The sequence below is a fragment of the Pelophylax lessonae genome (genome assembly GCF_965119305.1).
Source record: "Pelophylax lessonae genome assembly, chromosome: 13".
NCBI lineage: Eukaryota > Metazoa > Chordata > Amphibia > Anura > Ranidae > Pelophylax > Pelophylax lessonae.
In genome coordinates this window covers 19779093-19807034 of record NC_138780.1, presented here as the reverse complement: position 1 = coordinate 19807034, position 27942 = coordinate 19779093, and the positions used below count along the sequence as shown (strand labels likewise).

Genomic DNA, 27942 nt, shown 5'->3' with positions numbered 1-27942 from the left:
ACAACACCTGGGGTTTCTGGGAATGAAAACCATCCTTAGAAGACTGCTGTATGTTATCCTCTACATCCATGCTGCCAAAATCCTCCTCCTCCTTCTCTTCCTCCTGTGCATTGTGTGGCCCCACAGGAATGTTATCTGCATAAAGGGGGCCTTGTGAAGAAAGGAAGTCCTCCTCTTCCTCCAGCTGTTCTGCCTCAAATGCCCTGTCCATGATCCCATGAAGTGTGTGCTCCAGCAGGAAGACTAGAGAGACAGTGTCACTGATGCATGCATCGTCACAGCTCACCATCCTTGTGGCCTCCTCAAATTTTGACAGGACAGTGCATGCATCCTTTATCAGCAGCCACTGGTGTGGTGAAAAGATGCCAAGCTCCCCTGAGCCTGTCCTTGTGCCATACTCACACAGGTACTCATTGATGGTCCTTTGCTGCATGTGCAGCTGCTGCAGCATTGCCAATGTTGAGTTCCACCTGGTGGGCATGTCACAAATGAGGTGGTTGGTGGACAGGTTAAATTCCTGGTGAATGTCAGCCAGCCGAGCACTGGCATTGTATGACCGTCAGAAATAGCCACAGACTTTTCTGGCCTGCCTCAGAAGATCTTGTAAGCCCAGGTACCTGCACCACCAAATTCAGGACATGTGCCAAGCATGGAACATGTGTCAAGTGTCTGTGTCAAAGGTCAGAGAGAAGATTGGTGCCATTGTCTCATGCAAACATTCCTGGCTCAAGCTGCCGTGGCGTCAACCACCTCTGAGCCTGCCCCTGCAGAGGTGACAGAATCTCTGCCCCGGTGTGGCTCCTGTCCCCTAGACAGACCCACTGAAGCACTGCATGACATCTTTTAGCTTGACTGCTTGCGTAGCCCCTTAAAACACTTAGAGAGCACTGCTGGTTCAGAGGACAATTCAGCAGAAGAGGCCATAGAGGAAGAAGAAGAGGAGGAGTGGAACAGACAGATGTGGCAGAATCACCATGTTTTGGAGGCATGGTGGCAGAACAAGCTCCAGCACTGAACCATATCCTGCATCCTTCCCAGCTGCCAGCATAGGTACTCAGTGATCCGTGAAGGAAATGTAATGTTCCTGATCATGCCTGCTGGATCATGAGTTAGCAGTAATGTTAACCTTCCTGCTGACCGCTCTGTCCAACGAGGCCACAACTTTTGCCTTCCACATATTGGTACAGAGCAGGAATAGCCTTACGTGAAAAGAAATTTCTTTTTGGAACCTTTCACTGGGGGTACAGCACATTCTGCAAATTCACGAAAGCGGGGAAGAGTCTACCAGATGAAAAGACAGCCGTAGTGCTGGAAATTTGGCCAAGCTAACATTTAGATGCTGAGCATGTGGATGGCTGAGACAGTAATTTTTTTTATAGTTCAGCAACTGGGGTAGCGAAATTTGCCTGCTGGTAAAATCAACAGGTGGTGTACTGCTAGCAGATTGGGTGCAAGTACCTGTAGCACCCATTGCTATACCATCATCCCTCTCAGTGCAGGTTTTTGAGAGGTCTTGAGGTATAGTAGGGGTAGAGATCGAAAATGAGGAGCAAGGAGAAGTCTGCATTTTATTATGATGTGAGTCTTTCAGGTGCTGTTACCAATTAAATGCATGGCAGGTCATACAGTATGTCTTGTCAAGCATGTGGTGCCCAAGCGGCTGGTGTTCTAGCCATGCTTGTTCCGCTTCACACAGAGATTGCAAACAGCAATGCTGCGGTCTACTGCACATGTGTTGAAAAAACCCACCCCAATGAACTTTTGGAAGTTAGCGGGGAGTTTCCAGTGCCCTGCTCCTGTGGAGCTCTGTGGTGTGATGCAATAGGGTGACTGCCCGTAACCAATTGATGACCAGCTGCCGCAGATGTACTTCGGCAGGCTGGCTCTCCCAGGCAAATCGCTGTACATGTACGGCGCTCGTCAAGGAGGAGCTGGGGGGCGAGCGCGCACTGCCGGCGGCGCGCTCCCGCCCCCCCTCATCAGCGGGGAAGCCAGTGCGGGTGTCAGATGGCTCCTCCTCACTTTCCTCCTCTATTCTCTCAGGCACCAAAGTACAGTCAGTGATCTCATCATCCTCTCCCTCCTCGTCACTGGAGCAAACTGAGCAGTATGCTGCAGCTTTTGGAACATGACTGCTAGTTTCTTGTCTGTCATTGTCACCCCCTCTCTCTAGGCTCACGTATTCCATTCCTCAACCTGGGAACCAACATCAGATCATTCAAATTGCTGCTCATCCTCCAGCATCATGTAACTGACACTATCGAATAATTCAGATGACTCCTCTGCGCATGATGGTGAGGCTACAGAAGGAGTAGCTGTGTACTTTCTTCAAGAATATAGACTGTAATAGTTATATTTCCTTGGGGAGTTGTTATTATTTGCCTTGGTTACTCAATATACCCAAAGGCCAACTAGTTAGATTGCAGAGGAATTGTACAGATCTGGCAGACTACTACGAACAGGCTTATATGATTGGCCAGAGGTTCATTAAAAAAGGCTATGAGAAGATAAACATTACTGAGAAGATCAAATAAATTGCTAATATACCAAGAGAAACAACTAGCGGAGCAGACCAAGCACCTCACTATGGCAGAAAGCCGAGCACTTAGAGACTTGGTTCTCCTTTATGAAGAGGGCAACACCGAAGTTTGCTCCTTTATAGATTCCATCGATTCTCAGGTAACGAACTCATCGACCTTGGTTCACTCTTCCAAGATCGGCAAGTTCAAGCCCAAGTCGGAGAAATTCCCCGACTTGACGACCAACCCCAATATTTGGGCGTTTGTCCAAAGAGTATCATCAGAAATCAAACAAACGACGTGGCCCTCCATACCCAGTAATTTAAGTCCTGAGCAGACAGAGGCTCTTAAGCAACTTCAAACCAATAAAGATATTCTGATAAAACCAGCTGACAAGGGTGGTAACATTGTTGTTCTGTCCCCTTCTCAGTATGAAACCATGTGCCTTGAGGTCTTGAATAATCAAGATTGGTACCTTCCTATCTCTCCCGATAACATTCAGGACTTCATCCATGAATTTAAATTGTTATGTTCAAATGCCTTCACCGATGGTTTGATTGAGAGAGACACTTATAATTTTTTGAATACCAAACATCCCAAGACCCCGACCTTTTATACCTTGCCTAAGGTACACAAGAACCTTGAGCGCCCCCCCCGGTAGGCCGATTGTTTCGGGAAACCAATCACTCACTGAGAATGCCAGCAGGTATGTGGACTCTTTTTTGTTATCACATGTTGTGAGACTTCCGTCTTATATTCGAGATACCACTGACTTGCTCAAACATTTGGAAGAGATTCACGTCCCTCCGGATGCCCTGCTCGTTGCCATAGATATTGAGGCCTTGTACTCAAGTATCCCGCACGACCAGGGCATTCGGATGGCGGAGTCCTTCCTTAAAGAGCAGGACCACACTACCTGGCCCCTAATGGAGTTTGTTCTCAGACTCCTTAGGTTTATACTCACCCGAAACTATTTCACCTTCCTTGATCAAATATACCTGCAAATTCAGGGGGTTGCGATGGGCACTTGCTGCGCACCTTCTTACGCCAATCTCTACCTTGGCGCTTGGGAAAGACTGGTCTTCTCTGAAGAAAATATGGATAGATGGCTGTCATATATACTTATCTGGCACAGATTCATTGATGACCTGCTCATCATTTGGACGGGAACTCAAGAGGATCTGATGCTCTTTTTTGCAGCTATAAATCACAATAACATGAATCTAAAATTCACCCATTCTTTCAATAAATTTGAAATTCCTTTTTTGGACTTGAAGATCAGTCTTTTGCCAGATGGATCTATTGATACCGATCTTTATCGCAAGCCTAGTGCTGGCAATACGATCCTATGCGCAGCAAGTGCCCATCCCACCCCCCTGATAAATAGCATTCCTTATGCCCAATATTTAAGACTCCGCAGGAATTGCTCCACGGAACACAAATTCAAAATACAAGCCAAACATTTGCAAGAGCGCCTACTTGTGAGGGGCTACTCCAGAAAATTGCTTAGAAAAGCATATAATCGGGCTATGTCCTGGTCGAGAACTGAACTTCTCTACAAAGTCAAGAACCAACAGGTCAATCAAAATGTCAGATTTATTACCACCTTTTCTGCACATGACAATCTTTTACGTAGGATCCTCAGCAAACATTGGCCCATCCTTACTCAGGATCACACCTTGGCCAAATATCTAGGTACCAGACCTAATATGGTATTTAGACGTGCGACTTCCTTTCGTGACCGCTTGACAAAAAGTCACTACAGACCAGATAACACTCCTCAATTTCTCAAAAAAGGCACTTATCCCTGTGGATCCTGTGACAAATGTCCCTGGATCCTTTGCGGACCAAAGGTCCGATTACCCAACGGCAGATACTTTAGGCCCCAACACTTTGCTGATTGCAATACGCAAGGTGTTGTTTATTTGATGACCTGTCAATGTGGGGCCTTCTACGTCGGCAAGACGATTCGTAAGTTGAGCCAACGTATTGGGGACCACATCTACCACTCTGACGGCGGAACCATACAAACGAGTGTCACCAGGCACATTGGTTTGCACCATGGATATAACAACAAAACAGTGAAATTCACGGTCTTGGATGTTATTGCCCCAGACCCCCGTGGGGGTAATTGGGACAAGCGCATCTTACAAAAAGAAACTTACTGGATTGAGTCGCTGGATGCCATCAAACCCCCAGGAATCAATGAGGTTTTAACCTATAAACCATTCTTGGGATAGAGACTGTCTTGCAATCTGACACCGTAATGTTCCATACACTTGACAGTTATTCATTTAGACATATTACCCCACTCACACCTGACGGGACCCCTACCCCATGCACGTTGGTCCCTTGTTTTACCTGGCAGTCATGAGATAGGGCCACAAAGACTCTGGGAGAAATAAAAATCAGCTCACTCCACAAACGTAATTGTGCGTTTGTGAGGCTTTTTTGATAACCGCTTCCTGGGAGCCACATGTCTATTTATTTTCTTTATGATTTGTTCTTGACCAATCCTCAGTTTGGACTCATGTGGCAATTTCCATAAACTTTTGATTTATTCATGGAAAGGTAATTTATGATACTTTATAATGTATACAACGTGACGGTCCTTTGCTGGCTATGTTTCCCTTCCCCTCCCCTGTTTCCCCCCCCTTCCTTTTTCTTTCCCCAGCCACGGATCGCCACGTTATTGTTAAATGTAGTGCATTATATATACTGCATCTATTGCTGCACTAGGTGTATTTCCTTGTATACTTTGTTGTTTACATGGTAACTCATTTTTTGCTTTTGTTTCATCCATTCACATGCTCAATTGGCTCCCTTTGTTACTGTTTGCAATGCACGCTCATCTACCCCTCTGACCGCCTGGTTTGTTTTGCCCCTATGGTAGGTTGGTGAGTCCTGGCTCCTCCTCTCGCTTCCCACGGATGTGTGATCCTCGGGTGGAGGCGCGGGATGTGGAGGTAGTTTTACCTCCACTTCCGCTCTCCATGGCTGCATGCGGCTGTGTGGTGTGGCCGAGTTCAGTGCAGCACTATGCGCGCTTCCGGTGCGCGCACAGTTGAGGATCTGACCCACGCCTTGGCGCATGTCTATGACGCGCGCCCGGCGTCGGGTTGAGGTAGTACATAAGCGGGAAGCTTGGCATTTCATACCTTTGTGAGAAGGCCATGCTCTCCATCGGAATACATGTGGGTAAGTACGTGTCGATGGTCTTGCCCGGAGGTCTGCTGTTTGATTGGTGGTCATGCCCGGAGGTTTGCTATCATGCGATCCCTCAGGCTATGTCTCATTTCCAATTTTTTCCTGTATCTCCCCATTAGGTGCTTTGTGCTACTGGGACAACCCTATCTGGATACTATTAGGAGGTTCCTTTGGCGTGCCTCAGAAAGAGCATGACAACTAGACACTACCCATTGTATCTGTAGATGCTTAGCTACTTTTTCCTCCATCGGCCTCTCCATAATTTATCAGCATTCTCTGTGACGTAGCCACCCTTTTTTCTTTTCTTTCTTTTTTTCTTACTGTTTCCTTGCTTCTCCTTCTTTACCTCTCCCCCTCCCCTCTCCTTTCCCACTTTTTCTTTTTTCTTTTCGGGTTTTTGTGTTTGGTTTTCCCCCCCTTCTATTTATTCTATTTTTTCTATTTTTTCTATTTTTTCCTTTCCCTGTGTCGCTTTTTTTGTTCTGTCTTTCTCTTTTTCTATGTTCCCTGGCTTCTCTCCCCTTCCCTCTCTTTCTCTCTTGTTCCCTTTAAGTTGTTTTCTGCTAGGAGTAGTTATGTCTTTAAATATATCTTATATTTCTCTCTTCAGAGATAGGAGCTCTTGGGTTCCAATTTACTCTATCTCATTATCGAGCTGTATATAATTCAGTACTATTGAAGGTAAACTATTGCATTTTTATTTTTACCTTCTTGAGCAAACACATCCCTGGGATATCCCTTTGCGAACCTTTGGTATTCCTTTCCCACTTTTCGAACCCTATTGGTATCCCCCTGGGTGCCTCGTTCGGTTCACAACACATACGCCACTTGGCTATCCCTGCCTTATCTCTCCTCCACATCCGTGGGTAAGACGTATTGTGGGGATCCCGGGCTCTCTTTCTCCTTGGTGCACTGCCGGGTGACGATTTGTGGTGATGGGCTGTGCATTGTATACACAGGAGCCGCATGTGCATGTTTAACCATTAAGTTGTATCTTGTTTGTTTGTTTATTTATTACCTGTTATTTTTCTACATAGGTCTATTAAGACTCTCTTCTTATATAGCATGTTACAGACCCCTGAAGAAGCAGCCCCAAATAGGCTGCGAAACATGTTGGGTTAATTCTCCGAGGTCCTGCACATCGGATGAGCTATATATTTGTCATCGCCTATTGTCTGTACCTCTGTTACTGCATTGTATGTACTCGATGATATGTTTTTATACATATACAAATGTCTCCCCCTACCTGGTTTTTAATGATGTATAAATAAAATACTTGATTTTATCACCTTTTCTATGATTTTTTCTACGGTACCATTAAAATCCCACCAGCCCTCATCATTTTTCCTTGGACCTTTGTTCTGTTCTCTTTTTTTCTTTTTTCTCATCTTTCCATTCTTGCTTCCTTGTCTTCCTCTCTCTTTTTTCTCCCCTTTTCTTTATTCCTTCCCTGCTCTCCTCTTGTCCCCCCTCTCTCCCCCTCCCCTTCCCTTCCTTTCCATTTCTTTTCTCTTTTTTTCTTACCCAGTCTTTGTTCTTCCTCTTCTCTATATCTTTCTCTTCTCTATGCTCACTCATGGTCTTCCATGTATTTTCTGGATGAAGGCTCGGATACCTCGAGCCCCCATCCATCTTTTCTGGTAGTCTTCTTTTTCTACCACAGATTGATTATTCAACTGGGATGTCGGTACTTTGCTAACATATTTTTTGTATATCAAACACTTTAATCCTTTATTAATATACCAAGAGATAATATTATTCAAGTTCGGGAGAAGGAACGATATAAAATAGAAATGTAAATTATTCTTGACTATCAGGCTCAGCATAAACAACTGGAAAAAATATTCCGTAAACATTGGCCTATTCTGAAGTCTAACAGACAGTTACCATCTTTTTTACCTCAACAACCCTGGTTTATTTATCATAGGGCTCCCACTTTTAGGAACATCGTGGCAAAAAATGTAGTGGATCCCCCTAAGAAACAGAGTCTGGCTTTTTTTCAAGAAAAAGGTTTCTTCCCATGCAGAAGTTGTTTTGCATGTAAGAAGACAAATAAAAATGGGCTTAAATGCAAACAGTTTACTTCTACCACAACGGGAAGACAATATCTTTTCAGAGAAGTCATAACATGTAGATCAGAATGAGTCATTTACATCCTCCAATGTCCTTGCTCTAAACAATATGTAGGGAGGATGAAAAGACCTCTGTGGAAACGGATAAAATAACCTGATGTGACAAATATTATCAATGGCTTCCCTAAACACAATTTATCAAGGCAAGGCATCAAGTAAAGATCCCACAAAACTACAATTTTGGGCAATTGACAAATTCCGATCTAACTGGAGGGGCAGTAATTTAGTTACTGAGATCAGTAAATGTGGATCGTATTGGATTTTTGAATTAGGAACACTCCAGCCCCAAGGTTGGAATACAGAATTTGATCTCCATTGTTTCATTTCTAATTATTTTTTTTTTACCCTCCTTTTGTTTTTTGCCATTTGAGCCCCATACTTTCTATCTCCCTGACCTATAGATGATGTGTGGCCTTGCCTTCAATGTTGGTAAATGTGATTTTTAGTTTTTCATTTAAAAGAATTTATATTGATTGCTCTTGAGTGACGCCTTGCTGCCTTTGTTGCCTTAAGTAGGTAAAAAGATGAAGTAGGCGCAGGTATAGGTGGGCGTTTACATCAATTTAGGTGGGCGTTTTGATCTTTTTTTTTTGGTGGTATGCTATCAGATGTGTCTATCGTGTGTATGAACTTATATTGATTTTTCTGATATATATTGTATTAAATTTATACCTTCCAAAAATGAAGAAAAAGTGTATGAATAATGGGTTTATCTCCGAACATATATGTCATTCATGTGAAATTTAGTATAAAACTGGGACCCAAAAGTATAATGATAATAAATAGTATATCACGATATAAGTGCAAAAATTGTGACTGTTGTGATAACTAATAACACAATCTGTGACTGTTGTGATTAATAATAATAAAAAAAAATTATTCGGTGTGCTAAAAATATATCAATGAATATATAGCTGACAGGAAAAATTGATAATTCACAAAAATAATGTGCAACTGGTGATCATAGTCCATGCAAAAGTAACTCAAATTAATTCTTCAGTGTTTTAGTGCTCCAACTTGTGCTCTTGTGAAATGGACAATTAATACTTCTTGCCAGATGGCCTTAGGTCACACAGACCTAAATCGCTTTTGATCCCTTTAAAGGATGGATCAGTCCTGCACCGAGCTCCTCCACATCTATAGTAAGGCTGGTCTCTCAATGGGGCTGGATGGTGGTACATGCAAGATTGCTTCACCCTCCTTCTCCTTAACAAAGCCTTAGGGTGTGGGTTTCAGGTCAGTGTCATTATGGTGAGTCTCAACATTCTGACTTGGAAAAGATTTTATGATAGCCGATCGGCGATACACAACATGCCATCTTCCACTCCTCTCTTCTTTCTTATCTTTCTCTAGTGGCTCTATGAAAAATTCATCCTTGTCTGTACAAATCATGCCAGCTGTGTCCGTAGCTTGATACAGTCCTTGTCCCAAGGTAAGCGTCCTTTACAGAGCAAACATTTTGTATCCTGGTTCAGAGATAAGCAGCCCTGCTCGCAGTTGCTTCCTCACTTGGAGACGTCCACACTCTTTGTTGCCTATTTTATGTTTTTATGAGGTTATCTTATGTCTTATTATGTTCCTTAATTGGAGCTTATTTCAATTTTAACAATTTTCTTTGGATTGGTTTTATCACCCAGCTCCTCTTTAGCTCATGTTTTTACATGTAGTGTTTTCAAGTTCTGCTTTGATATGATCTCCTTTTAATGACCTTTCAATTATATTATATTTTGTCATGTTTGCTTTTAATTTAGCACATTGAGGGCTAATATTGGTCATACTGAGTCTTCTAGACTTATTTTTCTGATAGAGGTACTGTTAGTCTTAATATTACAGCCAATGTCTTCAGAAATGTCCCTATGGCAACACCTACACAGGAGCCGTTGACTATTTAGTTCCGGCTTGGTGTCATCTAGCTCCATCCTGAGGAAGTCACGTGTCAATGACGCAACACGTAGGAGGAGCTACTGACGGAGGCTTTCCATACACTCGCTGGGACTGGAACAGCTGATCGCCTGGCGTGCAGCCAGAGCGAGAGAAACGGTGTCATACACACCCACTGATGCCGGGCAGTGGACTGCCTGGCTTACTGCCATAGCTACAGACTTGCTGAGGAGAGAGACGTATTGTTAGCTGCTTACTTTCATGTAAGTGTGATCTGCATTTTCTTTAATAAACCTGTTTTTGCTTATGACAATATGGATTTCCCCCTTGTTTTCTACATACACTACGAGCTGGCTATATGAGGAGAATCACTACTCTTGATCTACCAGATGATCACCTAGAGTTATCTTCTAGGCACAGCTATTATTTGTTACAGGTGAGCGTGCATTTCAGCCACATTGGTGGAAGATTGCCGTGGGTCACTTCACATTACTTTGGTGCACTTATTTGTTCACCAGTTTTAGACACTTCACGGATATATTTTGATTTACAAATTTGATGAGGCTTTTTTGTTTTTTATTTTTGGCATGTTTTATCATATGTACTGTGACAATATTACACTATATTGGTTGGTTTATTTTTTTCCATCTGTGCCCCACTGGGGGGGATTTTCCTACTATTTCTGTCCCATAGCCCAAACAGGAAGTGAGAAGAAATCCCTGCAAATTAGGGAGTCCCTTGGTAACCTCCAGGTCAGCAGAACTAGTGTCCCCATTGGGAGATTTCCCATTTATTACTTTTCTGGGGACAACCCAAACTGTAGAATTCTATTTTACTTTCATTTTCAAACATAATGGTAAACAGGACAAGCAGAGAGGGTGAATCTTCCTAATGGGGGCACAGACAGAAAAGGAAAACCTGACGGGGGTTCTAACCCCTCTCCACTCTGTTTAAAACTAAAGAAAAAGTTTTGCTTTTAATTATACTTTAAGGCCGCTTTTTTTTTCTTTTTTTACTGAGCTAAAATATAGCCCGTTCAAAGAGTACATTCCCCAACTTTATAAAAAAAATTCTTGAAATACATTGTTTTCTAACATACAGTATACGAAAAATTTGAACTTACTTAGCTGTCCGATCAGAGCTGTTGGAGGAAACAGAGAAAAAAGACGTGTTATAATTAAGGCTCTGTGGTTTAATTAAAATAAATGTTTCGCAAAACTGGCCAATTCAAAACTGAGCATATGATAAATGAACACATACTGTATGCTGAGATGACCTTCAGTGAAAATTGATTGTGTCAAAGTAATTACTAAAAGCAGAGATAGGGAAAGCTGAATTTACATGTATTTTTTTCTTTAAAATCCAACTCCCCCCTCCCCCATTCTACTTCCCTTGTCTCAATCCTTATGTGATAATCATTTATCTAATGGGGAAGCTGATAAATGGGCAAAAATAGTTAAAAAAATCCAGCTTCTCTAATTTTACATATAACAGTTATTATTCTTTTTTTTATTTATTTATTTATTGTTGCACTCAATGTATTGCACTACTGCCTTTGTATTTGTAGCTGCTGACTTTTAGGCCCCGTTCACATAGGGGCGATCCGACTTCCAGGGGCGACCTCCGAGGTCGCGGTGCGAGCAGCGCGCCGTGACCTCGGAGCGGCCGCCACGGATTTCATAACATTGAAGTCTATGACGGTCGCTAAGGGTCGCCCCAAAGAAGCTCCGGACCCTTTTTCTAAGTCGGAGCGACTTGTGTCGCTCCTATTAGAACGGGTCCGCAGCTTCCCTATGGAAGGCGACCTAAGGCGACGTGTGAGGCAACCAGGTAACCTCACAGGTCGCCCCAGTGTGAACGGGGACTTAATATTTTTGTTTACAGAGTGAAAATTCTCTTTAACAGCTTTCCGCCCACACTATAGCCAAAAGACTGCTACAATGCGGGCTTACAATGCAGGAATGGCATTCATGGATGTTTTCCCATGATTGTGTTGCCCGCACGCCCCCCCCCCCCCCCCCGGTGACTCAGCTGATCACAAATCAGGGTAAAGGGCCAATCACAGCAGCACTTTACCACACAATCAGCTGTTTCCAATGACAACTGATCTAAGGATGTAAACACAAGCTGGTTATCGGCTTTTCTCTTTTTTTGCTGACAGCGGGAGAAGAAGAAAGCCAATTACCGGGTTGTGTTAAAGGGACATCTGCACTGATAATCAGAGTACTGATTATCTGTGTCCTGATTATCAGTGCATTGCCAACAGTGCCCACCAGTGCTGCCAATCAGTGCCCTTCAGTGCCATCTATTAGTGGTCATCAGTGCTGTCAATCAGCGCCCTTCAGTGCCATCTACCAGTGTTCATCAGTGCTGTCAATCAGTGTCCATTAGTGCTTCCTCATCAGTGTCACTTGCCTATCAGTGCCCATTAGTACCGCCTATCAGAGCCCATCAGTGCAAACTATCAGTGCCCATTAGTGCCGCCTATCAGTGGCACCTCGCAGTGCCCTTCAGTGCCACCTCTCAGTGCCCACCAGTCCAGCCTCATCAGTGCCCACCAGTCCTGCCTCATCAGTGCCTAGCAGTGCTGCCTCATCAGTGCCCATCAGTCAAGCCTCATCAGCGTACATCAGTGAAGGAGAAAAATTACCTGTTTGCAAAATTTTATAGCAAACTATGAAAAATGTTTTTTTTTGTTTTTTTTTTTGTTGGTCTATTTTTGTTTGTTTAACAAAAAATAAAAAAAACAGTGGTAATTAAATGCTACCAAAAGAAAGCTCTATTTGTTTGAAAAAAATGATAAAAATTGAATTTGGGTACAGTGTTTTATGACCCCGCAATTGTCATTTAAAGTGTGTCAGCGCTGAAAGCTGAAAATTGGCCTGGGCAGGAAGAGGGTAAAAATGCCCTGTAGGCAAGTGGTTAATATACACATAGAATGGGGAACACAGTGATCAACCAGGCCAAAAACTGGTGGTGGCATCTGATAGGTAAAAAGACAACAGTGGGATTCTGACCTTAACAGCAGTTTTTCAAAGAAAAGGCCAAATTTAAAATTGGCAAATAAAAATAAATAGCTATGAGTAGAAGAGAACAGGCAATGGACAATAGATCACTGGAAAAGAATATTCTAGACTAGATAAGTCTGCCGTCAGGCATCTAAGTTGTTGGCCTTTAGGGTTGTGAGCAAACGCAAGTTCTTTTCAGGTGCATTATTCTTGCATTTATATTAGTTTGAGATGCTTCTGAAACCATTTACGGTTCATGGGCGGGTGACTTTAACCTGCAGTTGACCTCCTTCTAAGCTGTTTACATCCTCATTGGCTGGTATGGGTAAAAAAGTAGTTCTGGCATGAATTAAATCCCTCATGTACAGGCCCTAAATTTGTAGAGATTGAACTATGGAAAAAAACCTATATGATATGTAAAGCAAATGAAAGAATGATGTAAGAGTACTTGATTCCTCCTGTATAGCATAAAAGGGAAAAATATAATGGTATGGGGTTACTTTGATGCTGGTTGCCAATTCTATTTTACAATGTCATGCTATTCCTTTGTGGTGAGCACTTAATTAGCGAAATTTGAAGTATACTTCTCAACTATGCCAAACTATGATAAAGGAAGACAGAGTATTGCCTTTGATAGACTAGCCAATACAACTGCCAGATTCCAACTCGGTCTACCTCTCGTGTGAACAGTTTTAGCCGGATTCACATTTCTCAGACGACTTCTGATCCGACTTTGCCCTAAGACTTTATGTCCAACTTCCATGCAACTTCAATGAACAGGATCCAACCATACCAGGCCCTTTAAGTGTGGTACAATTCTTGAAGGGGGAACCCCATGCCAAAATAAAAAAATAAAAAACAGCGTGCCCCCCCCGAAGCCCAAGATTTTAAGGGGAATCACGGTACCAAATTAAAAAAAATGGTGTGGGGTCCTCCTCAACATCAACACCAGACCATTATCCGAGCATGCAGGCTGGCAGGTCAAAAAGGGGGGACGAGTGAGCGCCCTCCTGGGACTATTCCAGACCACATGCCCTCAACATGGGTGGATGGGTGCTTTGGGGAAGGGGTGCTCTGTGCCCCCTACCCCAAAGCACCTTGTCCTCATCAAAGCACCTTGACCGAAAACCCTGGGCGGTGGTTGGGGGGGTCGGAATCGGGAAGCCCCCCCCTTTAACAAGGGGGTCCTCAGATCCTGGTCCCCCTATGTGAATGAGTAGGGGTACATTGCACCCCTACTCACTCACTCAAAAAACTGTCAAACATAAATAAATACAGTAGGTTTTTGACAACCCTTTATTAAAAATGAAGAATGTCCCTGTCGTAGCTCCAGCGTGTCTTCTTTCTCCAGTGATGTCTTCTCCCTTCTGTGATATCTTCTTTGGTTCTTCTGCCTCCACTGATGTCTCCTTCCTCTGGTTCTTTCTTGGGTTCTTCTCCCTCTGAGATCTTCTTCCTCTGGTTCTTCTGCCGGTTCTTCTCCCTCCGCTGATGTGTTCTTCCAACAATGGCTCCTTCTTTTGTGTTGGCTCCCACTGTCTGCCGTCACTGCCCCATCATTCCCTGGTCCGTGACATCACAAGGGGGCAGGGTCTCCAGATGACGTCACCGGGTGGCCACTATATAAGAAATGGCAGACAGCAGGAGCCGACACAATAGCAGGAGCCAGCGGAAGAGGATAAGAAGGGAAGGAGAAGAAGACGAGGGAGAAGAACCAGAGGGAGAAGACATCACTAGATAAAGAAGACACATTGGAGCTACGATAGGTACATTCTTCAATTTTAATAAAGGACTTTATCAAACCTGTGTACTGTATTTATTTATTTTTGACACTTTATTGGGTGAATGAGTAGGGGTACAATGTACCTCTACTCGTTCATATATGGGGGGCCTGGGCTGGGATCTGGGGGCCCCCTTGTTAAAGGGGGGGCCCCCTTACAAATTTCGATTAGCCCCCTGCCCGCAGACCCCCACAACCACCGCCTAGGGTTGTCGGGAAGAGGCCCTTTTCCCTATCAACATGGGGACAAGGTGCTTTTGGGTGGGGGGCACAGAGCCCCCCTGCCCCAAAATACCAACCCCCATGTTGAGGGCATGTGATCTGGTATGGTCCAGGAGGAGGAGGGGGGGCACTTGCTCGCTCGCCCCCCCCCTTTCCAGACCTACCTGGCTGCATGCTCAGATAAGAGCCTGGTATAGATTTTGGGGGGGAACCAATGCCGTTTTATTTTTTTTGGATGGGGGTTCCCCTCAAAGCCACGCCAGACCCAAGGGTTTTATATGATGGGGGCCCACACAGTTTTTTTTAAATTTTGGCGTGGGGTGTCCCCTTCAAGATTCTCAAAGCACAAGTCATATGCCACAAGTCGGATCAGTTAAAATGATGATTCGACTTTGATCCGAGTTCAATAATATTGAAGGGGCTTAACGGACCAAAGTCAGACCAAAAGTAGTACAGGAACCCTTTTCAAAGTCGGACTGACTTGTGTTGAACCAGTTAAGACGGCTGTCATAGAGAATAATTGATTTATAAATGTCATGCTCCCAAAGTCGGAGCGTATGTCGCACCAGTGTGAACTGGGCCTTACCAAAAGGTCAAAGAAAAGATCACCTCTGGGAAAAACTAAAGATGGTGGTTGGAGTTTCCCCAATATATCAGTAGTAAGGTCAGCAACCTGTAATAGCTACAAATCGATTATTTTATTAATGTAAAGTTTAACTAACAGAAGATTTACAGGAAATAAAAAAAAATGTTATGGTATTGGCAAAAGGACTGATTACAATTTTTGACCAACGTAATGATATTTTGTTCATTAAATGTATAACTTTTAAAGAAAAACATGAACATTGCTGGGTAATTCTAAGCATTGGAACTTTAGTTTATACAGTCGATATAATATAATATAATATAATATAATATAATATAATATGATATGATATGATATGATATGATATGATATAATATAATATAGGTAATATAATATAATAAAATAACTATAAAAAAAAACATAGAGAGAGCAATGAGAAAATCTCCTACTTACAAATGAGGATGATCTGAAATGGAAGCTGCAGTCCACACATTGCTCTACCAATATTACACAATGCTGATTTTCTGCTGAAAAGAAATACAACCAAGAAACATGTATAATATTAAGTCCTTCTGTATATAGACAAATGTATAAAGCATTCAGTTTGCATTCAAGATCATTTTCTGATGCTTCTGAGTTCCTTCACTATTGCATCTGGCCACCTTCTGACCCTCACCCACTTTAAGTCTAGCTGCATTGAGCTATTTCATATTTACAATGACTAAGAAAAACTGTGAACAAATGCCAGTGTCCAGCAGCTCCCAATTGATGTGATGGATCAGGTGTCATGGAGAGTGCAGCTACAGCCAGCGTAAAAGAGGAAGGAAGCAAAAGTGGCGTCAGAAAGGACAGCGAATGCAAGGGCTGAGTACATTCATATCCATTTTCGCAATCTTTACCTCAAAAAAAGAATTGCAAAATAAAAAAAACCCAATTCACTGCAATTAATGGCAGTACTTCCACACTGCCTATCCAAAAAGTGTGTATTACAGAGCAGCACATGATACCAAAGTGTACAGAATAGTTAGGTAAGCTTTGCTTTATGAGGAAAAGGGGAACCATTTCCTTTATACATCCTATCAGGGATACAAAGACTGACCAGTGGGACTTGCTGACGCTGGTATTAAAGCTAAGTGTGCTCAGGTAACAGCAGAAGCAGATATAAGTAAGATCTTTCTCGCAGAAGCCCGTTGGAATTCTGAACCACAAAAAGTAAAATTGAAATTCAGATCGGACCATCCAAATCCATGAAATTGCGTCCAAAATTCTGGATCAACTCTATTTTGAAAACATTATAATTATACTGTATATGTACAGTATGTATACAGGGCTTTTTTCAGCTGGAACTTGGTGGAACTCAGTTCCACCACCTTTGGCTCAGGCCCTTGCCTCCCTGATCACCACTATCACTTGTAAACACGGAAGTCTGACTTCTGTGTTTACAAGTGACATCTTGTCTCCCAACGGCTCCCACAGATCTGAGTGTTTCCCCCTGAGTGCAGGATGGGGACAAGGGAAAAGCAGGTGTCCAGGGTGCAGTGCAGATGCCGACAACCCCCTTGGATGATCTCCCCGCAAGTGAGAGAGGCACTGCCAAATAAAGTGTGCGGGGAAGTAACTGAGCCAGCTGGGTGCTTCAGCTTAAAGCGGTAGTATCCCGCTTTTTTTCATTTTTAACTACAGGTAAGCCTATAATAAGGCTTACCTGTAGGTACAATTAATATCTCCTAAACCGGTGTTCCGTGAGAATTACCTACCCGTGAGAAAAACCTACCCCTCGTCACTTCCGGTGCACGGCACTGTATGTAATGCGGCGGTAACATTAAAATAACTGTGCAGCACTATGACTCATCTCCGCTCCTGTCCCGGTCACTTCCCTGCTATCGGCAAGTAAATATAAAAGCGGCGGCGGGTGTATGAAAACATACATCACGGAGCCGAGAGCCGCTTTTATATTTACTTGCCGAGAGCAGGGAAGTGACCGGGACAGGAGCGGAGATTACTCATAGTGCTGCACAGCTGTTTTATGCAACCGCCGCGCGGGTAGGTTTTGTTCACGGTACACCGACATATTTCCATACTAGTGCGCTTGCGCACTAGTCAGCTTCTCAGTTCTTCCATCAGGTATCCGGAGCTCTGAGCATGCGCAGTGCTGCGCTGCTCAGCTGTTCCTGGCCGGAAGTGACGAGGGTAGGTTTTTCTCACGGGGTAGGTAATTCTCACGTTACACCGGCACGGTTTAGGAGATATTTGCAGTGCATGCAGCCCCTCGCGCGAGCGGCGCATGCGCTCTGAAGGTCCGGTGGACCTTCAGCTTCCCTTGCCGGGAGCTTGCCGGAAAATCATGCGCAAGAGTGACGTCATCACGGCTCCGGCCAATCACAGCGCCGGATCCGCCGAACCCGCCGAACCCGGAAGAGACGCCGTGGGATCATGTCAGCGCCCGCAGCGGTGTCCGGGGTCCGTGTCGGGGCTTTGTTCTAAGGTAAGTAATTCATAATGAGCTAGTATGCGATGCATACTAGCTCATTATGCCTTTGTCTTGCAGGGTTTGTTTTTTTGTTTTGTTTTTTTTTTTTCTGGGTTTACAACCGCTTTAATACAGCAACAAAAGTAAGACATGTGGAAGATGGTGGAGCTTTAAAGGAGATGGGGAGAAGATGGGGGCATAAGATGGGGGTTGCATGCAGTGGTTAGAGCTGAAGAGGGGTGATAGTGAGATGTGGATGAGGGGTTCAGAGGTAAGCAGCTGTGGAAGAAGGCTGAACTCTGTACTATGTATGCAGCACACCCCTGAACTCTGCACTATGTACGTAATGCTCCCGCAAACTCTGCACTCTATTTTTAAACTCCCCCGAGCCCCCCAACTCTCCACTCTGTACGTAATGCACTCCTGTTATTGCCTCTTTAATCCTCCCACTGTTATTGAAATATGACCACGCCCACTATTTGATTGCATTTCAAGTGTGTGTGTGTGGGGGGAAGAGGGGGGTTTTGGGGGGTCGTGGTTGAGTCCCTGTACCTATTTTCTGAGAAAAAAAAGCCCTGTATGTATATATATATATATATATAGTGCTTTATTTTCTCAGAAAAGTGTGGGAACTCCCCTCTTCTAAGTCATCCCTTGTCTCCGCCCCCTACCCACCTCTGAGCACCATTCCTTGGTTCCACCCCCTACCCACCTCACCCAGTACCGCCCCTTTTTTAGAGAATACAGAACCAAGTATCATTCTGTGGTGAAAAGTAATTTGTATGGAATTTGTTAAAGATAAGAAAAGCAGCAAAAAAGATCCCCTGCAGCCAGGGCTGCTGTTAGAAATCGTGGGACCCTGTACAGCCTACTTGGCAGGGCCCCCCTAATAATTTAAGACAATATTTTCAATAAAAGTACATTAAAATCATTATTAGTAAACGCAAACATAACAGAGAACCAGAGTGAATTAGCCCATTTTAATTGTTTTTCGATTTAAAAAAAAATAAATTATATATCTTTTTAAATGTTGAAAATGTTTACAATTATTTTATTTTTAGATTTTTTTTAATTATTTATTACAATTTTTAATTATTATTATTATTCTTTTTTTTTTTACGATTTATTATTTTTTTTACAGGGCAGGGAAGCCTGCAGTGCTGTGGGATGGGGCACAGTGAAAGGGGGGCACACAAAGAGAGGGGGGATCAGAAGCAGACAGAACAGCGGAGGGGGATCGTTGTGGGAGAACAGTTACTGGAACAATGCCCTGTGTCTGTGTCTCTCCTCACAGCAGCTGAATGCCAGCAGGAGGGGGAGAAACTGGCTTTCAGCTGCTGCACGCTGGGCTTTCTTTTATACTTGCCCCCCCCCCCCCCCCCCGCCCGACCTCACCGATTCCCCATGCTGTTAGGGCCCCCCTGTGTGCCGGGACCCCTACAGGAGGACTGATAGTCCCCCCCTATCGGCGGCCCTGCCTGCAGCCAGCAACAATACCCCCCTGCAACAAAAATCCAGCCCAGCAACAATGGATCCACCCCAGCAGCAACAACAAATCTCCCAGCATCCAGCATCAATAAACTTCTCTCTCAACAGTAGATCCCTCTCAGCAATGGACCCCCCCAGGAATTTAAGACCCCTCCCAGCAACAATAGACCTCCCCAGCAACAATAGACCTTCTTAGCAACAATAGACCCTCCACCAGTAACAATAGACCTTCTCAGCAACAATAGATCCTCCACCAGCAAAAATAGACCCTCCACCAGCAACAATAGACCTTCTTAGCAACAATAGATCCTCCACCAGCAAAGATAGACCTTCCCAGCAACAATAGACCCCCACCAGCGACTATAGATCTCCCATCAAAATCATCAATAGACCCTCCATTACGTACAATTAGTGCTGGAGGTGTCGGAACTGTGTTCCCCCTAAAAAAAACCCCTGTGTATATATATATATATATATATATATATATATATATACAGTATATGTAAAAGGGAGCTATCCTTTAGGAGAGGTATATTTTGTTCCACTTTTCCTGCCTTATATGAGAGATTAGGGCTTGCAAATTATAGGCCTGTCAGTTTGACATCAGTAGTATGTAAACTTCTGGAGGGGATGATAAGGGACTATATTGTAGAGTTTGCTAAGGACAACAACATCATCAGCAGTAATCAGCACGGGTTTACAAATGGGCGTTCTTGTCAAACCAATCTCCTAACATTCTACGAGGAGGTGAGCTGTGAGCTAGATAGGGGGAGACCAGTGGATGTGGTGTACTTGGATTTCGCTAAGGCGTTTGATACAGTTCCCCACAAGCGCTTAATTTATAAAATAAGGTCTGCAGGTATCGATAGCAGGGTTTGCTCTTGGATACGGAACTGGCTAAAAAGGCCGTGTCCAAAGGGTAGTAATAAACAGCGCATACTCAGACTGGTCTGAGGTGGTAAGCGGGGTCCCCCAAGGCTCAGTCTTGGGACCAACCTTGTTCAATTTATTCATAAACAACATTGAGGTCGGGATCAGTAGTTCGATATCAGTTTTTGCAGATGACACAAAATTGGGCAGGGCAATAACTTCACAACATGAAGCAGATATCCTACAGAATGACCTGGACAAAATAACAGAGTGGGCAACGACATGGCAAATGAGGTTTAACGTGGAGAAGTGTAAGGTTTTGCACTTGGGGACTAAAAACATAAAAACACAATACACGTTAGGAGGGGAGCCCTTGGGGGAATCAAAAATGGAGAAAGATCTGGGAGTCTTGGTAGATGATAGATTAGGCAACAGCATGCAATGTCAGGCGGCAGCTTCCAAAGCCAACAGAATATTAGCATGCATAAAGAAAGGGATGTATTCCAGAGATAAGACTATAATCCTTCCACTTTATAAAACTCTGGTCTGACCGCATCTGGAGTATTCTGTCCAGTTCTGGTCGCCAGTCCTCAGGAGGGATGTGTTGGAGCTGGAGAGAGTCCAGAGAAGGGCAACTAAACTAATTAGGGGATTGGAGGACCTTGACTATGAAGAGCGTCTACAATCGCTCGATTTATTCTCCCTGGAGAAGAGACGTCTGAGGGGGGACATGATAGCAATTTATAAATATCTTAATGGGGATCCCAGCTTAGAAAAAAAGCTGTTCATTCGAAGGGATTGCATGAGGACTCGAGGACATACAATGCGATTAGAGGAGAAGCGTTTTAACCTCAGGCAACGCGGGGGGTTCTTTACTGTTAGGGCAACAAGATTGTGGAATTCTCTACCACAAGAGGTGGTTTCTGCGGGTAGTATGGTGGCTTTCAAAAGACTCTTAGACTTACATCTCAAGGATCAGAACATTCAGGGGTATGGGAGATGATTACAGCCACACACACCTACACAGGTTGAACTAGATGGACTATTGTCTTTATTCAACCTCACCTACTATGTAACTATGTAACTATGTAACTATGTAACTATGTAACTATGTAAATATATTCTTGAGTTGCTGTCTATTGTGTTTTATATGTTTGGTTCTGATCTAGGCTCATTCCATAATCAAAGAGGTATTTGGTAATTATTTGCTGCTAATGTAATACCTGCAGCATGCTTACAGTGGAATTCCAGATCATGGGGGTTGCATATCAATTTCTTGGTAGTATGTGGCCCTGGCACTACATTTCTGCTAGACGAGCCATGGCACCAAGGCCTCATGCGCACTGGACGTTATAAAAACGCCAGTAGCTTTGTAGTGAGTTTTTTTAACGGTTTTTAGTTTTTTTGCATTGGCTTTTTTTCTGCGCTTTTTGCCGTTTTTAAGCTAAAAACCACCTCTCTGCTATTTTCGTAACTCCCACTTTCCCACAATGCATCTCTGCATAGCCTTTGTTAATGGTTTAGTCGCCATTGAGAGAGCACTAGAGGAGAGCGGAGCACTGCATTGTTCAGGAGCGATTAGGTGTGGAGAAAAAAGGGTCCTACAACATTTTGGTGCAAATGTGATGCAATTGGAGCCATACAAAATATATGGCTCAAATCGCATCTTACAGACATCACATGTGATGGGCACAGGAATGCGGCGGGTTTTTTTGGTGCAATTCAAATGCGGTGTTCAGCATGCACCAGTGTGACCCCAGGCTATGTTCCATCAATGACACCTCCAAACACAACCCAGGCTTAAAAAAAGCAATGGGTTAAAAAATTAAAAAAAAAAAAAAAAACAGCTAGCAGCGTTTATTGGCGTTTATCTACATTAGAGTGTTTTTACAGCTAAAAAGCGCCACTCAGAACCCACTCGTTTTTTTTTTGTTTTTTTTACAGCCAGAAAACGCCTCTGCCAAGAACTCCTGATAACATCCTGTGTGTGCATGGAGACATAGGAGAACATGCTGGGGAGTTTATTGGCTGCAGAAAAAAACGTCTGATGCCAATAACAGTCGCTGTAAAAACGTCCCGTGTGCATGAGGCCTTAAAGGGTGTACATGCTCCTGGCATGACAAAGCATGGCTTGGAATCCAGGATATTTGGACAGGAAGTGATGCCAGTCATGGTACATGTGTGAGGCTTCTCAGGCTTCCCAGGCAAAGGGTAGACAGCAGATATGTAGCCTACCACACACAACCTTACTGGTTTTCAGCTGGTGTGGAGTAAACTTCATACTTCTACTGGAGAAATTCCAGTAGCTCTGGTATGGTTAGGTTCCATTTCCGTAGATTTACAAGCTGGAGCTCTGCATAATAGTGCTTTGCCTGGGACATTGCCTATGCATGAGATGGTAGGGAGCAGGAATGAAATTCTGGAAAAGTAATGGCAGATGGGTACCTGCCACCTTGGGGCAGAGCAGGCCATGAACTGGAGGATAGGGGGTGTGTTCATTAGTTCATATGGGAGCACCAGTTTGCTAAGGTGGCATTGTGATTCTGGGTTTGCTTCTGCAACAGGAACTGAGGAAGAGTTCCCTCTGTTTTGGTTGGGTGCTGCTTCCAACCATTTCTTTCTTGCCAAATCATGTGCTTTTGCAGGGCCGCTGATGGGGGGGGGGGGGGGGGCACCAGTCCTCCTGTAGGGGACCCGAGCACACAGGGGGGACCCCAACAGCACTGGGGGGTGGAGGGTCAATTACAGAAGGAAGCCCTGTGTGGCTCTCTGCAGCAGCTGAAAGCCATTTCTCCCCCTCCTGCCAGCTTTCAGCTGCTGCAAGGAGAGACGCAGACACAGGGCATCATTCTTGTAATTGCTTCTCCGACAACGATCACCCTCCCTGTTCTGTCTGCTTCTGATCCCCCCCTTCCCATGTGTCCCCTTTTCACTGTTGTCACCCCCCCCCCCCCAGAAGCGCTACAGGCTTCCCTGTCCTGTAAAAAAAAAGAAAATGTAAAAAAAAAATTTCATTAACCACTTGCTCACTGAGCTGGTACTGCGGCAAAGTGGCTCGTTATCGTCCAGCCTACCTACGTCACTGGACAACAACCCCACCCGGCGGCGCGCGCGCGCCGCCGGAGGCTCGCTCCTGCTGTATTCGGACACAGCGGGAGTCGGGCCAGGGGAGGAGAGGCGGTGATCACCACCGCTCTTCCCCGATCGTCAGAGATCGAGTGTGGAAATCCGCCCACTTGTGTAAACAAAGTGGGCGGATCTCCCCTGTAACAGACAGTTACAGATTACTGGATTCAGCATAGCTGAACCTGCGATCTGTGTCTGTGTCACACAATCCCCTCCCCCCACACACGTCAGTAAGCATGAGGCATAAATGTAACCCCTTGATTACCAATAAAGTGAGCCCCTTCCCTGCCAGTGTAATTATTACAGTTACTATGCATATTTTTAGCACTGATTACTGTAGTAATGTCACTGGTACCCCCAAAAGTGTCAAAAATGTCAGTTAGGGGTCCGATCTGTCCGCCGCAATGTCGCAGTCCTGCAAAAAAATCGCAGATCGCTGCCATTACTAGTAAAAAAAAATAAACAATAAAAATGACAAATCTTTCCCGTAGTTAGTAAATGCGATAACTTTTGTGCAAACCAATTAAATAAGCTTATTATGATTTTTTTTTTACCAAAAATATGTAGCAGAAAACGAATTGGCCTAAAATGTTAAAAAATTTTGATTTTTAAATTTTTTTGGGAATGTTATATATCAGAATGTAAAAAATATTGTTTTTTTTATTTTCAAAATTGTCGCTCTTTTTTTCAAAAATTTAAAAACGCACCGGTGATCAAATACCACCAAAAGAAAGCTCTATTTGTAGGGAAAAAAAGGACATACATTTAATTTGGGTACAGCGTCGCACGACCACGCAATTGTCCGTTAAAATAACGCAGTGCCGAATCGCAAAAAATAGCCTGGTCAGGAAGGGGGTAAAATCTTCCGGTCTTAAAGCGGTTAAAAATACGCTCATTGAGAATTTTTTTGTCAAAGACATGTAGCTAAATACATTTTGACCTAAATATATGACAAAAATTGAATATATTGGATATTTTTTAACTGTCAAAGTAGAAAATGTCAATTTTTTCGCGAAAGTTTTGCTCCTTTTTTATTAATATCGCAAAAAATAAAAAGCGTAGAGGTGATCAAATACCAGCAAAAGAAAGCTCTGTTTGTGGGAAAAAAAGGAAGCAAATTGCGTTTGGGTACAGTGTTGCATGACCGCGCAATTGTCAGTTAAAGTGCCAAGTTGCAAAAAGTGACATGGACGTAAAGCAGGAAAATCCCCCGGTGGTAAAGTGGTTAAACATTGTAATAAATAATTTGAAAAAATTTTAAATTAAAATTTTAAAAATTGATAATAAAAAAAATTATACATTTTTTTTTTCTTTAAATTCTCTGTTATGTTTATCTCTGCTAAAAATAATTTTAGTGTATTTTTAGTGATAATATTGTCTTGATAAATTCGGGGGGGGGGGGTCATTCCAGGTAGACTGTACGGAGCCCCGTGTTTTCCAACAGCAGCCCTGTGCTTGTGCTTCAAGGTAGTACCCAAACAGGTGTTAGGCTTTCCGAGAGCTGTGTTTCCAGCAGAGGTTACAAAATACAGCGCTATTGTTGGCGGCAGACACAGTAAAAAAGAGCCACATGGTAAAAGTGGCTGGTCTGCCTTGGAGGGTAGCAGAGGCCTTTGCATTTGGTGCTCCCTGAAGAATTTGGGCAGCTTCTGCCTGCTGCCCTCTGCAAGTTGCTCCTGTCCCTCAACAGCGTTCTTCCTTGTTGCTCTAGTCTTTCCCTCTGATTTTAACTCCACTCTGCGGTACCAGCATTCGATATGCCACCTCATCCTCCACCAACTTTTCCTCACTAGAAACATTGAATTCCAGCTGCTGCAGATTTGCTGTTTGTTGCTTCTCCTTGCCAGCTATCCCCTGTCTGTAGTCTGATTGAGCCATCTTCTTCCTCTATAGTCATCCCCGCTATCTTCTTCTTTGCCAGAAGAGAACATGGATTGTTCATCACTGAAATCTTCTTCCTGCTACAATTCTGCTATGGTATTGTCATATAATTCTGTGGACTTATCAGTTTGCTGGCTTTGGATGAATTAACAGATAAAAATGAGTAAGAGGAGAAGTTCTGTTCTGTTCTGTGTTCTGTGGCTTTCATGGTCATCTACTTTGGGAAAACTAGAAGCGTGTTCCAGTGGTTATCATAAACATTTTGACCATAAACAGGCCCTGTACCAGTCAGCTACCCACAGCCCCTGTGCCAGCCACCCACCCACCACAGGGTGCCAGCCAGCCACCCACCCACCACAGGGTGCCAGCCAGCCACCCACCCACCACAGGGTGCCAGACAGTCAGCCATCCACCACATGGTGCCAGCCACCCACCCACCACAGGGTGCCAGACAGTCAGCCATCCACCACATGGTGCCAGCCACCCACCCACCACAGGGTGCCAGACAGCCACCCACCCACCACGGGTGCCAGCCAGCCACCCACCCACCACAGGGTGCCAGCCAGCCACCCACCACAGGGTGCCAGCCAGCCAGCCATCCACCACATGATGCCAGCCACCCACCCACCACAGGGTGCCAGACAGCCACCCACCCACCACAGGGTGCCAACCAGTCAGCCCCCCACCACAGGGTGCCAGACAGCCACCCACCCACCATGGGGTGCAAGCCAGCCACCCACCCACCACAGGGTGCCAGACAGCCAGCCACCCACCACCACAGGTTTCTGTCCTGATAACAATAGTAAAGACAGAAAGGGTCAATCTCTTGTACTACATTGTACTAATACTATTCTATTCTACACTATCCTATACCATTTTCAAAATACTCAGAAATGTGGGGGGGGGGGGTAGAGTAAGCGATGCACATACAAATATCATACCTGGTTCTGTAATAGGATGTTGGAGAATCCTACTGATCTTCTTAACGTTGATGTCCTTTAGAGATGAATAAATATTGATAAAGATTAGAAACTTTTATCCTGAGTAACAGCATCTCAGCAATACAGATCCAGGCAGAGCAAATGAGCCTAAAACACTATGTGCCAATGTGCCCCCCCCCCCCCCCCCCATAGCCTTCCTGTTTTATGATGCACTCTCATGTGGGTTTTTTTTTTTTGCACTTATGGGGAAGTGATGACTCTTAGTTAAATAAACCACACTCTGGTGTCATCTACTGTATGTACGTCTCGAAAACGTATCGTCTAGTGAGTTTACAGATCTTCCACATGTATCACTACTCCCTTGGGAGCTGCTGGTTACGGGTTCCCCTGGATTACCTATAGCAACAACTTGACAATACAGCATATTCAAAGTGCTTGGCTCAGTCAGAAAACAGTCCAGGCGTTTTGGTTTTTCTTGATTTATTTGAGAACTGGGATAGGAGAAGGGATGAGGGTTTGGGGTTATAAACGGCACCCCCTTTACTCTGACACTCTGTGTGAGCTGACCCTTTATCCTCTGACTTCACTGGAGTGGTCCCCTTCTGGCGGAAGACCCTTTGGCAAGTCTCCTGGTACTCATGGACACTGTTTTTCCTGGAAGACTCTGCCAGCAGCTCCACTGGATCCTCTGCAGCTCAGCTCCACACCTGGTTCACCAGGCCTATGACCACCTTCCTCATGCAACAGTAGGAGAGACAGCCGTCCACCTCCTCCTGGGACTCTGCTTCCCGCCAAAGACGCCCTGTCACATGTCCCCCTGGCTTTTATGAGCAATCCAAGGATGCACTGAAAGAGTGTCCTCCCACTGGGACTCCCACAAAAGCCAATGTGTCACTGGCTAGGTTTCCCCCACTGTCCAACATGCTCCTCTATTGGATGCAGTGGGGACACTCCCTTAGACCCAGTGAATCACACCTGGGAACATGCAACAGGCAACCTAATAGATCAGGCTCCCCTGATAAGCAGATGGGGCATTAAATGCTTTGAACCTACCACCTGACTAGGAGGGTGCTACATCCATCCCCCACCAAAATGAGCCAAGTCTCATTGGCTCTGGGGCAGCCACCCCCTACAGAAATTCTATAAAAAAGAATAGGAGTATCCCACAAACCTGGAAAAGGGAGAGAAGGGAGGAACGAATGTACAAGAAATAACTTAGGTGAAAATATATATATATATATCTGCTATACAATATGGTACAATATAGGTGCATTAGAGGCAATGCTACCCCCCCCCCCCACACCAAGCAAAGCCTGCCATGGTGGGTGTGTACAACATCCTGAATAACTACCAATAAATTCTGTACAACCTGCAAAAGAAAGAAAGGGTTATGCACTTTATAGACATATATAGTAACACAATCAAAGTCTAACTGAAATTGATGAGAAGACCCTCCCCGCAGGGGCGACCTTCTTATCTGAAATCCCTGAATAAGACAGTCAGCCTCTTCTGTAGTCTTGACCCAATGATCAGTTCCACTCCTCCAAGGTGGCCCTGAGTCCTGTCACTGACTATCTACATTAGTCCTTCTTGCTTCTCCCCACAGGAGGTCGGTTGCTGGAGCCTAAACAACTGGATAGTCCCGTGGGGAAGTAAAGAAAGCCTCTTCAGGGCCCCCTGATGACACCAGGGCACCCCCCACCAAACTTTCTCCCTAGGCTACTGATAGAGTCCCAGGTCTGGCCCTTTGGCCCAAGAAGTTCATCTGGAACTCTGAGGTAGAAGTTTTACTTCTCCATTTGTAATCTGGGACCCTGGCCCAATGGCCCAA

The 27942-nt window shown here is 44.3% G+C and overlaps 1 protein-coding gene and 1 long non-coding RNA gene across 2 annotated transcripts in view; both read right to left on the bottom strand.

Moving 5' to 3' along the window:
• Positions 1 to 26270, bottom strand: part of LOC309569753 — a 39639-nt gene extending 13369 nt beyond the window's left edge. The window contains exons 1-3 of the long non-coding RNA XR_014226094.1: positions 26112 to 26270; positions 15789 to 15862; positions 10863 to 10880 (exon numbers count right to left, since the gene is read on the bottom strand). This is a non-coding gene — a long non-coding RNA (uncharacterized lncRNA). The remainder of the gene's footprint in view (positions 1 to 10862; positions 10881 to 15788; positions 15863 to 26111) is intronic.
• The window catches only part of LOC309569108 (uncharacterized protein), a gene marked incomplete at both ends in the record, with an annotated part of 152652 nt that overhangs the window by 60475 nt on the left and 64235 nt on the right, over positions 1 to 27942 (bottom strand). The window lies entirely within an intron of this gene.